General features: G+C 36.4%; 1 non-coding gene across 1 annotated transcript; it reads left to right on the top strand.

Moving 5' to 3' along the window:
- Positions 1-236: 236 nt before the first annotated feature.
- Positions 237-312, top strand: TRNAG-GCC (transfer RNA glycine (anticodon GCC)). The gene has a single exon. It is a non-coding gene; the product is annotated as a tRNA-Gly (tRNA).
- The last annotated feature ends 11,381 nt before the right edge of the window (positions 313-11,693 follow it).

The raw sequence follows: 11,693 nt of genomic DNA, 5'->3' as shown, positions 1-11,693 counted from the left end.
TCACAGGTAATTAACTCTCTTGGATATGGCACCATCTTGACTCACCTTGAAGACTCTGATGCTCTCAAGGCAGAAAGGCAGTAGGAAAGGCCACAACTGCATGTACTTTTGCTGCTGGTTGAGCAAACTTTTTAAGCAGTATAAGAGTCAAATACACTCTCATATTCAGAGTGCCCCACCAAATATTCTGATAGAATATTCTGATCAGAATGTAGTAACAAAAATCGTCAGCAATGGCCCTGGCTGGTTGGCTCAGTGGTAGAGCGTCGGCCTGCCATGCAGGAGTCCCGGGTTCAATTCCCGGCCAGGGCACACAGGAGAAGTGCCCATTTGTTTCTCCACCCCTCCCCCTCTCCTTCCTCTCTGTCTCTCTCTTCCCCTTCCGCAGCCAACGCTCCGTTGGAGCAAAGTTGACCTGGGCACTGAGGATGGCTCCATGACCTCTGCCTCAGGCACTAGAATGGCTCTGGCTGCGACAGAGCAACGCCCCAGATGGGCAGAGCATCATCCCCTGGTAGGCATGCTGGGTGGATCCCGGTTGGGCGCATGCGGGAGTCTAACTGCTTCCCCATTTCCAACTTCAGAAAAATACAAAATAAAATCGTCAGCAGTACTTAAGTCCAAGTCAAGACCAACTTTTTTCAAGGAGCACAGACTGAATGCTTTTCTATTGCAGTTGGCCTGGTGGTAGACTGAAACAACTAAATTAATATTCATATAAGAATAGAGCCATGCTGGGAAACCAAAGACTCATGTCTGAATTATGTTTCATATGCCTTTGGCCTGGAGGATAATATCTTCTGTTTTCCTAAATTTAGAATCATAATATTAAATGTAGTGGTCATATTCTCATCAAAGTAAATTATACAGAATTCCTTTTCTTTGGAATTTCTAAGGGAGAGTTTTTCATGTTTTCACATTAGAAGAAAGATTAAACATTTGATTTTTAATATTCACTTTCACAGCAGAAAGCACAGCACATCCATTTCTAACCAGTGCCACAGGCTTTGCAAAGTGAGTACCTGCATGTTCAGCCTCAGAGCATCTTATCCAAGCTCAACCTTGCTTATTTCTGACAAGACAAACATCCAGAAATGAAGTACATCTTTTTATCCTTTCTGAATCTGTCAGTTCTCCTGTGTCACTCCCTGTGTGACACAAGGAGGTAAACATGGTCAGGGAGTGTCAAACGAATGCACAGCAAGACGGAAACTGCCAGCTCCCCAGGTGTAGGGTGTAACAATCCCCTTCTAAAGAGGGGGGTGTGAAATGGAAAGAGTTCTGGGCTAGAAGGATACAGATTCAGGTTCTGACACAGGCTGTGAACCTGAAGCAAATCACATTACTTTTCTGGGTCGCAACTATTTTGTACAAACAGTAAAGTTTTAACATTAGACCTAATTTGCTTGTGGGTGATAGAAAACCAATTCAAAATACTTTAAGTAAAAAAAAAAAAATTGAATTTATTGTTTCACATAATCAAAATTTCCAGGTACCAACCTCAGGAAAGACTGAGTCGAAGTGCTTAAGATGTATAATAGTAAACAGTCTTTCTTCAGGCCTTTGCTAGATGCTCCTGTTTTTTATGTTTTTGGTTGTTTTTTGTTTGTTTGTTTTTTCTTAAGTGAGAAGAGGGGAGTCAGAGAGACAGACTCGGGCATGTGCACTGACCAGGATCCACCCAGCAAGCCCCCTACTGGGTGATTCTCTGCCCATTTGGGGCTGTTGCTCCATTGCATAGCAACTGAGTTATTTTAGCACCTAAGGAGAGGCCATGGAGCCATCCTCAGTGCCCGGGGTCAGCTTGTTCCAACTGAGCCATGGCTGAGGGAGAGGGAAAGGTAGAGAGAAGAGTGAGGGAGAGGGGTAGAGGAGCAGCCAGTTGCTTCTCCTATGTACCCTGACCTGGAATCAAACCCTGGACGTCCATACACTGGGTCGATGCTCTACCACTGAGCCTACTATCCAGAGCCAAAAGACATATTTCTCAATAGTATCAGCAAAAGTCCTGGAGCCGGTTTTCATAAGCTTTCATTGATGTGAGCTGAGCCCAAGTCAAATCCTATATCAGAAACCATGACCAAGATGATACATGCTCACTTTGGTTTGAAATTGAGTCACATATTCATCAAACACAATTCAAAGAAAGTTTATGGTACAATTAGAAGAAAAAAAATGCAAATATATTAATTGGAGGGGAAAATAGTTACAACTACATAAAGGAAATACATTAGATGATATTAAAGCTCTCTTCACATTCTAATAAAACTGCTCTTTGTATAATCTCCTAGCTTTAAAATACTCAAAAATAATAAAGAGATAAAAATATTAACTTCATTATTTGCCCAAATCAGTTTAATCTCTTCAAATAACAAGTAACAAATTATTCCAAAGTTATTAAATATGTAAAACATTTCTCCCAAAATGGGATGCTTGTGACTTGTATGGTTAAAAAGAAAAAAAAAAAAAAGCAATAATGGTGGAATTGGTCAGAATTTTTTCCCCATACATCTTTCTCCACCCCCAGAGAAACAGATGTTCACCACTGAAGGTCAGTGCATGCCCAAAGAGCAGTTTATTTTATTCTTAATGGTAAGCAATTAAAAATAAAATGAAAGATACTAGTATATAAAAATCATTACTTCTCAAATGGAATAGATAAAACTTAGAAATCCATCAGGAATGAAAGGCATCATTCTTACTAATTGTGGGAAAATTCTATGGATTATCACTAGAAATGTGATCCAAATTCTTGTATGCAAAGCATGATGAGAGGAGTTAACTGAGACTCCTGAAGTCATAATCTGATTGCAGGAGTCAATGGATGAGACACTAATATTAATACAAAGAGAAGAAAAAATGGCAACCCCAAAGGAATGAATCTGATTAGAATTTGAAAGGATAGTGTTTGGGGGATGGTTAATTTTATGTGTCTACTTGATGGAGTTAAGGGATGTACACAGAGCTGGTAAAACATTACCTCAGGAGATTTGTTAGGCTGTTTCTGGAAGAGATTAGCATTTGATCCTGTAGACCTAGTAAAGAAGAGCTCTGATCCTTTGAGGATCCAAATGGAAAAAATAAAAAGAGGCTGAGGAGTCCATTCTTGTTCCTCTTGAGCTAAAATGTCCATCTCCTTCTATCCTTGGACATCAGAGCTCCTGGTTTACAGGCTTTCAGACTCTGGGCGTCTGGCCTGCCCCACCCCACAAACCTTCTCCAGGAGTTACATCATCAGTTTCTCTGGTCTTCAGAACTCTAAACTCAGACAGAATTACACTGCTGGCCTTCCTAGTTCTTCAGCTTGCAGATAGCAAAGGAAAGTCATGGTTTATCTCAGCCACCAAAATGTCATGAGACAATTTCCATAATAAATCTTCTCTTCTATACCTGTCTACTATCTATGTCAATTATCTATATCTGTATCTATAGCTACATCTATTGTCTATATCTGTATCTATCTTATTGTTTCTCTGGAGAGCTATGAATAATATAGAGTTCATGTTTCACTTTTAATTGGTGATAACATAAATGAAGGTTCCAATTTCTCTTTTTCTTTATTAAAAACCATTGAAGTGTTTGCTGAACCCTTGTATTTTCTTTATCAAGGTCATATTTGTTGACAGCACTGGCTCTGTGGAATGCAAGATATTTTCCCCCCAACAGAAGCAATCACCCCAGTACTTTAATCATGTCACCATTACACATGCTACTAATGGATACAATGATTTTCCAGTGCTTTGGGATGTCTAAATAAGTAGCAGAGATGGCTTGGTAAAAAATAAAAAATAAAAATTAAAAAAATTTTTTAAATGCTGGATTATATAGAGGCAAAGAAGATTAAATGTATTCAAATTCCTTCAATGTTGTTTGCAGTATGTGATGTATGTATGTAATACACTTCTTTGTTGCTACAAGATAGCCACAACCAGTGGCTATACAGCCAAGGTTCATTTATTAGTGTAAAGTGAAGAATAACAACAGATAAAAGGTTTTTCAAGAAATGGGATAATTTTCAAGAAAATACTCAGTACATACATTTACTTACTTACAAGCTGTCAAAGCCTAAAAACATATATGGTCAAAGCTATATGATTTTAAAAAGAACATTATTTTCTCAGGCAATATGTGGTTTCTCTCATACAGCTAGCATTTTGTGCATCTGTATACATTTGTGCAATGTAAAGTAGTAACTAAAATCCTTGAGAAATAAAATTCATCTAGGATGTTTCTATGTAGGCTGAGCAGAAAGTTTCTGTACTTTAGAGGCTGAACTTGAAACAAGAGTAGCAGTGGCTGAGCATATGTCGTAATTAGTAAATACACATGATTTGTTGGATAAGAAATGATGTCTGGAGGTGTGAAATGTAACATTGCATGGATATTAGTTGTGAAAGGCTACATTATGCTGCAGTAGAAATCTCTCAACTCTCAATGGCTTAAGAAAAATAAGATTTATGCTTTATACCACATATTCATCATGGGTATGAAGGGAAACTTTTTCATTACCAAGGCACCTGTCTGATGGAAAAGTCACTATCTTGAACATTACCAATTCAATAGTCAACACAAAGGGAAAAGAAACCTTTTTTAAATTTCCCACAGATAATTAGAAACTTCTCTTGGAAATAATGCATGTCACTTCTGCTCAAGACTCCTTCACCAGAATTGGCCAGGACATTAGAGTAATGGAGATGTGAGAGATACCCTTGGTCTCTCCCCTTGAAATTTCAAAAAACTGAATAGCAATAATGCAGCAAAGCAACCCCAGTTGGGCTTGCAGGATTACCTGACGATCCGCACACCAGGTAGACTAAAGGTGAAACAGGTTAAGAAGGGAAGTGGAAAATAAGACACACTTGTAGTTGGCTCCAGAGAGAAGAGAGGCCCAGACTGTCTGAATTTTTGCACACTGGTGCACCAGAAGGAGGAAAGCTTAGATTCTCTGGATTTTTCTCTGCAGAGGCTCTGAACGGGGGGAAAGCCCAGAGTGACTGAATCTCCTTCTGCTGGGATGAGTGGTGAGATTGAGTGGCAGAACATGGGGTTATGGCCAGTGTTTCTGCAGTCCACTGGCAGCCCACAATCAGCACAGACAGAGAAAAACAAAGTATGGTCCCCCAGCCTCCTAGATACTGCCTCCCTCAGCTCAAGGGGTAAGGAGAGTGGCAGAGACAGAACCCACAGCTAACACTCTAGAGCCATTCTCTCCCCTGAAAATCAGACATGCTCCATGTCTGGTCCTCTGGTCTGTTGAGACTTGGAAAGAAGTGCCTGAGGGCCTAAAATCTCCATTTCTAAAGCTGTAGAGCCCTCATCACATGCCCAACACATCATTACTACTGCAGCCATGCCTACATTATTGCAACAGCAACATCTGAGCAAGGGGCAGCCCAGAAACTTCAGAGCCAAATTTTGTAATAGAGTGCCACCTACTGGAAGAAAACAGGAAAACTCTCAAAACTTAAATCTTTTTTTTTCTTCTTTTGAATTTCATTGTTCTCTAATTTTTATTCTTATTTTTTGTGGGTGTTTTGTTTGTTTTTTACTTTTTTGATTTTTGCTCTCTGTTTTTCATGGTTTTTCTGTTTTACTTGTCATTATTTTTTAAAATTTTCATATTTGTATTGTATTTTTCACTTTTATTTTTTTGTTTTTTATTAGAGTTTTTAACAATACCACTCTTAAATGCCATCAAGAAAGAAGAAATTGAATACCATGTGTACACAAGACAGAGACATAGTTCAGAAAGAAAATAAAAATCTGTAGAAAGCAATCTCACTCTCATGGAAACCTTGGAGTTAAGGGATAGAGAATTCAAAATTAAAGTTCTGAAAATATTCAACTAGATGTGAGAAAACACTGATAGGCAATGTAATAAGCTGAAAAAAAAACAAACTAATAAAAAAAAATGAGTACTTCACAAAAAGAATTGAAACTTTAAAATAGAATCAAAGATGAAGAACTCAATACATGAACTAAAAATTGAGGTAGTAAGTTCAGCTATAAAAGAGGCAAGATAGAGGAGAGAATCAGTGACATTGAAGAGAGGCAACTTGAGATGCTACAGAGAGAAGAAGAGAGACTCACAAATAAAAAAAATAATAATAGAGCTCTACAAGAATTGTCTGACTCCATCAGAGAGAGCAATATAAGAATAATGGGTAAATCAGAAGAAGAAAAGAGGGAGAATGGAATGGAGAGCCTATTCAAACAAAAATTGATGAGAACTTCCCAAGCCTATGAAAAGAGTTAGATCTTTGAACTCAAGAAACAAAGAGATTGCCTAGTTACCTAAAACAAAACAGGCCTTCTCCAAGGCACATTGTAATAAAATTGTCAAAAATTAATGACAAAGAAAGAATTTTCAAGGCAGCTAGGGAAAAGAAGAATATAACATATAAAGGAAGGCCCATTAGCTTATCATTAGACTTTACAGCAGAAACTCTACAAGACAGAAGAGAGTGAACCTAAACATTCAAAGTACTGAAAGAGAAGAATTACCAGCCAAAAATATTACTGTATTTTTTGCTCCATAAGATGCACCTTTTCCCCAAAAAGTGGAGAGAAAAATGCTCATATGTCTTATGGAGCAAATGTTCATTTTATTTTTTTTAGCTGCTGTGGGTTTCTGGACAACGAGAAGATTATTTGAACAATAAAGTCTTTTCTCATTTGTTAATAACAGTGCTAATGGTTGTTAATACTGCTGTTAAGTTTACATTGTTGAAATATTATTGTGGTATATTTTATTAAGTATTTTAACACACTATTTGGTTCAGAATATTTCTTTTCTTATTTTTCTTCTTAAAACCCTAGGTGCATCTTATGTTCAGATGTGTTATTAGGCAAATAAATTTGTAAAATTTGTGTTATTCGATTTTACTCACTTTTATTGTTAAAAATGGCCACTGACCACTTAATTGCATTGCCCAGGTGATACTGTTAAGTACCTTCATGCCTGGGAAAGCACTTGGTTATGCTAATGTGTGCTGGAGGAGGGATCGTCATGCCAAAATGTTTGTGAAGAAGGAGGATCTAGGAGGCCATTTTGGAAGAGGCCATGTTGTTTCAGAGGAAGCAGGCAACCAAGATGGAGGTGTGCAGATGGGGAAAATGAGGTGACTGTGGCTAGGGGGAGCCTTTGATTCTAGAAAAACCCAGATTAGTCAGTGGTTTTCGGAGTCCTGAATGGAAAGGGAAGTGCTTTCCTGCTGTGTATATTTACTCACCTGTCAGGTGCAAGCTAGAATAAAAGGTAATGGCCCACCAGTTCTTGGCTCCATTGTTTCATTACCATCTAATCAAATAAAATATGAACCTGCACCTGAATGGTCTTTTTGATGGCCACGCCTACTGGCCTTACATGCATCTTATGGAGCAAAAAATACTGTATATCCATCAAAGTTATCCTTCAAATATGAAGGAGAAATTAAAACTTTTACAGTTATACAGAAGATGAAGAAATTTATCATCAGATAAACTCCCATTGCAGAAAATACTTGCCATGGACCAGCATGGCTAGTAATTATCCAGGTCCTGAGTCAGAACAGTACACAATGAAGAAATAAACTCAGAGAAGAAAAGGATGGTATTGACAGGCCTTTGCAAGCTGATGGCAAGCCAAAGCCTGGGGTCTGCTTTATTATATAGTGCAGAGCTGTATGCAAATAAGGAAGTTCTCTGATACCAAGTCACACATCTGAGGCATAAACAGGAATGCTTTTAAGGCATAAATAAGAATCCTTTTAAGGCATAAAGAGAAATACATTTAAAGTGTAAATAGGAATCCCCCCACCATGCGTAACTGAAATCAACCAATATCAGAACAAACAAAGGATGAGAGGAAGGGCATGTAAATTGTCTCTAGTAACTTAATCAAACAAGTGTGGTGGGGGGATGAGACAAGTAGAAATACGCAGCTTCAGAGCCAATGTGGAGTTGTGGGGAAGAGCTTAGCTTTTAGCTTAAGCCTTAAACTGTGAGGGTTTTGCTAGCTTGCAGTCTCCCACAAATACTCAAAGGGTTAATCAACCAGATACAAAGAACAAAACAAATTAAAACTATAAGTAAAAGCTTCAACAAGGTTACAATAACAACATGGATAATCTATGCAACAATAACATAAAAGGGGAGAGGATAAAAAATTGCAGTAGCAAAGGAGGATGAAGTACAGAAGCCCTCATAAAACAAAGGACTCTTGTACATCTGAACATTTTTCTCTTAATAACCTAATGGTAATCACCCACAAAAATGCCACTACTGAAACATATAGCTTTAAAAAAAGAAGAAACGGGGAAAAGAATTATGGGATACCACCAAACAAAAAGAATTAACAAACATACAAAAGAAAAGAACCAAGTGAGACACAGAGCTACCAGAAAACAAAACATAAAATGGCAATAGAAAGTCCTCAAGCATCAATAATTACCCTAAATATAAATGGACTGGACTTACCAATAAAGAGGCATAGAGTAGAAGATTGTATCAAAAAGCAGAACCCAACCATATGCTGCCAAAGGAAACATCTAAGCAGCAAAAAAAAAGTAGACTCAAAGTAAAGAGTTGAAAAATGATTCTCCAAGCAAATAATACCCAAAGAAAAGCATGTGTAGCCATACTAATATCTGACAATGCTGACTTCAGGACAAAAAAGGTAACAAGAGACAAAGATGAATATTTCATAATGATAACAGGGACACTGTATCAAGAAAACATGCCTGACCTGTGGTGGTGCAGTGGATAAAGCGTCGACCTAGAAATGCTGAGGTCGCTGGTTCGAAACCCTGGGCTTGCCTGGTCAAGGCACATATGGGAGTTGATGCTTCCTGCTCCTCCCCCTTCTCTCTCTCTCCCTCTCTTTCTCCTTTCTAAATATGAATAAATAAAATTAAAAAAAAAAAAAGAAAACATAACACTTCTTAATATATATGCATTGAATTAGGGAGCACTAAAATATATAAGATATCTACTAACTGATCTAAAAATAGAAACACAATCATACTTGGAAATCTGAACACAACATTGATGGTTTTAGATAGATCATTCAAAAAGAAAATCAATAAAAAAATATTGATCTTAAATGACATACTGGAACAAATAGATATAATAGACATTTACAGGATATTTCATCCCAGAACATCAAATTATACATTCTTTTTCAGTGTACATGGAACATTCTCAAGGATTGACCATATGTTGGGCCACAAAACTAACATCAACAAATTAAGAAAGATTAAAATTATACCAAGCATATTTTCTGACCGTAAGAAATTTGAAATTAGAATTCAAATGCAAAATGGAAGTAAAAAATCCAAAAAATATGGAAATTAACAACATACTTTTAAAAAATGACTGGGGCAAAGATAAAATAAAAGCATAAATCAAAAGATATATACAAATGAAAATGACAACATGAAATATCAAAATTTCTGGGAGGCCATGAAAGCAATAATAAGAGGTAAGTCTATATCATTACAGGCTTCTGTCAAGAAACAAGAGAGAACCCAAGTAAACAACCTAACATCACAGCTTAAGGAACTAGAAAAAGAAAAACAAAGGCAACCCAAAGTCAGCAGAAGAAAGGAAATAGTAAAAAATAGAACAGAACTAAATGAAATAGTGAACAAAAACAAAAAATATATAAAAAAATAATATAACAAAGAGATGATTCTTTGAAAATATCAATAAAATTGATAAACCACTGGCTAGATTCACTAAGGAAAACAGAGATGACTCATAAAAATAAAATAAAAAATGAAAGAGTAGAAATTATCACAGACATCATACATATACAAGAATTATACTAGAATACTATCAAAGATTATATGTCACCAAATTTAACAATCTAGAACAGTGATAGTCAACCTGGTCCCTACCACCCACTAGTGGGCATTCCAGCTTTCATGGTGGGCGGTAACAGAGCAACCAAAGTATAAATAAAAAGATAGATTTAATTATAGTAAGTTGTTTTATAAAGATTTATTCTGCTAAACTTAGCAAAAATCCAACATAAAGTACTTGGTAAGTAATTATTATTATATGCTTTAACTTGCTGTAACTCTGCTTTATAAATTTTATAAAGTAAAGTTACTTCCCTACTTTATAAATCACCATTACTGTGGAACTGGTGGGCGGTTAGAAAATTTTAACTAACAGAGATACAAAAGTGGGCAGTAGGTATAAAAAAGTTGACTACCCCTGATCTAGAAGAACTAGATAAGTTCCTAAAATTATACAATCTTTCTAGACTGAGTCACAAAGAAGTGGAAAACCTAAATAGACCCATAAGCAGACAAGAAATAGAAACAACTATCAAAAATCTTCCCCTCCAAAAAAAGTCCAGGACCAGATGGTTACATTAGTGAATTCTACCAAACATTCAAAGATCATTTGTTACCTATTCTTCTCAAAGTCTTTCAAAAAACTGAAGAAGAAGCAATACTCATTAACACATTTTATGAGGGCAACATCACCCTGATGCCAAAACCTGGCAAGGACAACACATAAAAAGAAAACTACAGACCAATATCTCTAATGACTACAGATGCAAATATCCTAAACAAAATACAAGGAAGTCAAATACAACAATACATAAAAAAAAATAGTATATCACAATCAAGCAGGATTCATTCCAAGATCAATCAACAAAATACACCACATCAACAACAACAAAAAAATCATATAATCCAATAAACAGATGCAGAAAAGGCATTCAATAAGATACAACATCCATTTTTGTTTGAAACACTCAAGAAAATGGATATAAAAGGACAGTACCTCAACATAATAAAGGCCATATATGACAATCCATCAGCTAATATCATACTAAATAGTGAAAAAATGAAGGCTTTTCTTCTAAAATCAAAAACAAGACAAGGCTGCCCACTCTCTTCTTCTTATTCAACATAGTTCTAGAAGATTTAGTCAAAGCAGTCAAGCAAGAGAAAGAAATAAAAGGCATGCATATTGGGAAAAAGAAGTAAAAGTATCACTTTTTGCAGATGACATGATCCTATATATAGAAAACCCCAAAGACTTCACTGAAAAACTATTAGAAACAATAAACAAATACAGTAAAGTCATGATACAAATTCAATATTCAAAACTCTACTGCTTTTATACACCGACAATGTAACTTTATAAAATTAACTTTAAAAATTCATTTTACAATTGCAACAACAACAAAAAAAAACCATAGAAATAAACTTAACAAAGGATGTGAAGGACCTATATACTGAAAACTACAAAGCATTATTAAAAGAAATTGAAAAAGACAATAAAATGAAAAAATATTCCATGTTTATGAATTGGAAGAATCAACATAGTTAAAATGGCCATATTGCCCATAAGCAATATACAAAATTTAATGCAATCCCCATTAAAATATCAATGTCACTTTTAAAGAAATAGGCCCTGGCCAGTTTGCTCAGTGGTAGAGCATCAGTCCAGCATGTGGAAGTCCTGGGTTCAATTTCTGGTCAGGGCATAAAAAAAAAAAAACCATCTGCTTCTCCATCCGTCCTCTTTCTCTCTCTGTCTTTCTCCTTCTCTCTGTCTCTCTCTCCTCTCTCTCTCTCTCTCCTCCTCCCATAGCCATGGCTGAAACAGTTTGAGCAAGTTGAACCCAGGCACTGAGGATGGCTCCATGGCCTCAGGCACTAAAATAGCTTGGTTGCCAAGCAATGAAGCTG

This window comes from Saccopteryx leptura, chromosome 2 (genome assembly GCF_036850995.1).
Source record: "Saccopteryx leptura isolate mSacLep1 chromosome 2, mSacLep1_pri_phased_curated, whole genome shotgun sequence".
NCBI lineage: Eukaryota > Metazoa > Chordata > Mammalia > Chiroptera > Emballonuridae > Saccopteryx > Saccopteryx leptura.
Note: the sequence above shows the minus strand (reverse complement) of the source record. Positions and strands in the feature narration are given on the sequence as shown.